The 4,596-nt window shown below is 45.0% G+C and overlaps 1 pseudogene; it reads left to right on the top strand.

Annotated features, from left to right (window-relative positions):
• Positions 1-2,489: 2,489 nt before the first annotated feature.
• LOC105074598 (C1q-related factor pseudogene) lies at positions 2,490-3,950 on the top strand (annotated as a pseudogene).
• The last annotated feature ends 646 nt before the right edge of the window (positions 3,951-4,596 follow it).

Genomic DNA, 4,596 nt, shown 5'->3' with positions numbered 1-4,596 from the left:
TTGTTTCCCAAGGGTCATTTTATATGTTTATACAGTATCCACTGTGAGTGGTACCACATACTAATAGTAAGGGATATGACAATACAGATGAGTTGTGCAATAGCATAACTGTATTGATTTTAGGTGCTATGTTTTTACTTTAACTATGGAAAAAGTCTTCCTATATATATTCTTTTTAAAAAAATTATTGAAGTATAGTTGATTTACAATGTTGTGTTAGTTTCAGGTGTATAGCAAAGTGATTTAGTTATATATATATATATAAAATATATATAAAATATTCTTTTTCAGAGTCTTTTCCATTATAGGTTATTTCCCCCATATATATTCTTGAATTTGTATTCTCACATTAACAAAATAACTTCAGAGGATTTTACTGTCACTACAAGAGACATGCAAAGTCCTTTAAATTATATGATCTCTAAATCTTGACAATGAAAGGTTATAATATGAAATTTTTTTCTCCATAAAAAGACTGAGAATCAGCTGCCATGGATTGATCTAAGTAAAGCCACTTCAAATGCCTCACAATGGCATTAAATTCTATAAACCTTCTCATCTTAAAGAATTCCAGGTACATTAGATTAAAAAGCCCATTTCTATTTGGGATGAGAAGAAACATAAAAAAGTTGCATAAATCTCTGAATTCTGAGGAAATGTGGAAACCAACACAAGATTCTTCTGTTAGCAATGAACTCACTCTACAGCCTTGCACTCAGGGTCACAGACACCAAATACAACCATGGTCCTCAGATGGATTATCTCCATAGATGCAGTATTTTAGTCATTTGTATTTCTTAGTGCCAGGACCCCCAAAAGTTTGGTTTCATTATCAAGTACGTGCTTTATTTCTAGATAAAATTCTCTATCAAGAATTAAATACTAAGGGGGGAGGGTATAGCTCAGTGGTAGAGAGCATGCTTAGCGTGCATGAGGTCCTGGGTTCAATCCCCAGTACTTCCATTAAAAATAAATAAACCGAATTACTTTCCCCCTCCCACAAAAGGAAGAGGAGGTGGGGAGGGGGAGGAGGAGGAGGAGCCTGCAAAAGGCAAGCTGAGGGTACAGAGCTGGTTTTCTCCTGGGGGAGTTTCCTGGTTCTTCATGTGGACTAGAGTCTGAGAATCTACATTTCTTTGTACACGATGTCCAATATTTAAAAATCACAAGCTATGCAAAGAAAGCAACAGCAAAAAACAAACAACCCAATTAAAAATGGGCAGAAAACCTGAATAGACACTTTTTCAAGGAAAACACACAGATGGCCAACAGACATATGAAAAGATGCTCAACATCGCTAATCATCAGAGAAATGTAAGTCAAAACCACTATGAGAAATCTCACACCTATCAGAATAACTATCATCAAAAACACAACAAATAACAAGTGTTGGAAAGTATATGAAGAAAAGGGAACCCTCATGCACTGTTGGTGGGAATGTAAATTAGTGCAACCACTGGAAAACAGTATGAAGGAGCCTCAAAAAAAAAAAAAAAAAAATAGGACCACCATATAATCCAGTAATTCAACTTCTGGATATTTAACTGAAAAAAACAAAAACATCATTTCAAAAAGGTACATGCACCGCTACATTTAAAGCAGCATTATTTACAACTGCCAAGACATGGAAACAGCCTAAGTGTCCATTAACAGATGAACTGATAAAGAAGTGGTACACATACACACAAACACATATACACATATATCATGGAATAGTACTCAGTCGTAGAAAAGAATGGAATCTTGCCATTTTTGACAACATGGGTGGACCTAGAGGGTATTATGCTAAATAAGTCAGACGGAGAAAGACAAATACTGCATGATTTCATTTATTTGTAGAATAAATAACAATAAATAAATTTAATTAATCAACTAATTAATAACAAAACAAATGAACAAACATAACCAAATAGAAACAGAATCATAAAGAACAAACAGGTGGTCACCAGAGGTGAAGGGGACGGGGAAGGAGAGAAACAGGTGAGGGAGATGAAGAGGTACAAACTTCCAGTTACAAAATAAATGAGTCACAGGATGAAAGGTACAGAATGGGGAATACAGCCAATAATCATCTCATGTAATATCTGTATAGTGACAAATGACACCTAGACTTATCATGGTGATCATTCTTAAAAGTGTAGAAACATCAAATTACTATGTTCTGTATGGGGAACAATCGTAGTGTTGTAGGTCAATCATACTTCAAAACCAAACGAACTCATAGCAAGAGAGATCAGACTTGTGCTTACCAGAGTCAGGGAGTGGCGGGGAGTAAAATTAGATGAAGGTAGCCAAAAGGAACAAGCTTCCAGTTATAAGAGAAGTAGTTACTAGGAGTGTAATGTACAACATGATAAAGATGATTAACACTGCTGTATGTTATAAATGAAAGGTGTTAAGAGAGTAAATGCTAAGAGTTCTCATCAAGAAAAAAATATTCCTGGAGGCGGTGGCCGCGGCGATCAGTTCTGCCGCCCAGTGGGAGGGAGGCGCGAGGCAGGAGCCCGCGACTAGGCTCAGCAGTGCAACCAGCGCAGCGTGGCGCCCCGGGCCCGGCACCACGCACGCAGCCCTGCCGGACCGCCCTTGAGCGCGGGCGCCCCGCCCGCACCCCCCGCCCGCCGGCACCATCAACCGGACCACGCGGCCGGGTGGCTCCGCGCCTGCCGGAAGATGCTGTTGGCGGCCGCCACAGGCGTGGTGATGCCGCTGGTGCTGGTGGTGCTCATTCCTGTGCTGGTGAGCTCGGGCGGCCCAGATGGCCACTATGAAATGCTGGGCACCTGCCGCATGGTGTGCGACCCCTACGCCGCGCGGGGCCCCGGCGCCGGCAGGAGGCCTGACGGCGGCGACACCCTGAGCGAGCAGAGCGGCGCGCCCCCGCCCTCCACCCTGGTGCAGGGCCTGCAGGGGAAGCCGGGCCGCACAGGCAAGCCCGGCCCTCCCGGGCCTCCCGGGAACCCGGGTCCTCCACGCCCTGTGGGGCCACCTGGCGAGAAGGGTGAGCCGAGCAAGACCGGCCCTCCCGGGCTGCCGGACGCGGGGGGCAGCGGCGCCATCAGCACAGCTTCCTACACCACGGTGCTGCGTGTGGCTTTCTACGCCTGCCTCAAGAACCCTCACGAGGGTTACAAGGTGCTCAAGTTCGAGGACATGGTCACCAACCTAGGCAACAACTATGATGCGACCAGCGGCAAGTTTACATGCAACATTCCCGGCACCTACGTTTTCACCAACCACGTTCTCATGCGCGGCGGCGACGGCACCAGTATGTGGGCGGACCTCTGCAAGAACGGCCAGGTGCGGGCCAGCGCCATTGCCCAGGACGCAGACCAGAACTACGACTATGCCAGCCACAGCGTGATCCTGCACCTGGACGCGGGCGACGAGGTCTTCATCAAGCTCAACGGAGGCAAAGCGCACGGCGGCAACAGCAACAAATACAGCACATTCTCTGGCTTCATCATCTATTCGGATTGAGCTCCCCGCGACCCCTCCATCCCCTGTCCCCTACGGGGTTCCTCCCGTCGGGGTAGAGAATGACGCGTCCCCAGCCACCCCCTCGCTGCCCGTCGCGGTTGCAGGCCCTCCCGGCTATGTCACCCCCGGCCTGCCTTCGCCACCGCCTGGGCCGCAGTTAGCCCTCCCGCCGGCTCGCCGCAGAGCCGGGTCCATCGCGCCCTTCCCGGCCCCCGGGAGGCGGTGTTGACCACCTCTGCTCCATCCGGCCCGCGCTGTATATTTGTACAATAGGATTGTTTATTGCCCACCCTGCCTGCCAGCCCACCCCAGCTTGGGGAGAGGTCTCGATGGGGTCGCTCCCCGCTCCATGCGTTGCCCACCTGATCTGGAGTGGTGCTGCCTGGGGGAGGGGTGGGTTAGGGTCGGGTAGCTTCCCAGAACTCCCTACAGCCCCAGCCCGGCTGCGCCCCCTCTGACCAAAGCTTTAATAAAAACACTTCCACCCCTTAAAAAAAAAATTCCTTTTTTTCCCTATTTCTTTGTATCTGTAAGAGATGATGGATGGTCACTAAAACTACTGTGGCCATCATTTCATGATGTATGTTAAGTCAAATCATTATGTTGTACACCTTACACTGATGCAGTGGTATATGTCAATTATATCTCAACAAAAGTGGGGCAAAAATCACATGATTTTTTTTTAAAGAAAAGAAACAGGAGGGGGTAAATGGAATTAATGTGTTCTAATGTTCCATTATTATTAGAAAATTATAGAAGTATTTTTAAGAATACAATATATCAAGGATACATGTAATTTCTAAATAAGGACTAAAAGAATGATCCAAATATACATAATGAACAAAGGAAAAATAAAATAATTTTAAAAGTCTCATCAGCCCAAGAAACGTAATGAAAGACAAAGTGAGTATAGAGCCAGTGGGTCAAATTAAAAAAAAAAAAAAGTTAAATGACAGATATAAACTTAACTATGTCAGTAATTTCATTAAGTTAATTGGAATACATTTTTCAAGAAAAAGACTGATATTTTCAGGCGAGATTAAAAAGCATAATTAAATTATATGTGGCCCAAAATATTCTAACCTTACATGTAAAATACTGAAATGTTGAAAGCAA

Source organism: Camelus bactrianus, chromosome 35 (assembly GCF_048773025.1).
Source record: "Camelus bactrianus isolate YW-2024 breed Bactrian camel chromosome 35, ASM4877302v1, whole genome shotgun sequence".
In the NCBI taxonomy this organism is placed as follows: Eukaryota; Metazoa; Chordata; class Mammalia; order Artiodactyla; family Camelidae; genus Camelus; species Camelus bactrianus.
The sequence above is the reverse complement of the archived record's forward strand: the minus strand, read 5'-3'. Positions and strand labels throughout refer to the sequence as shown.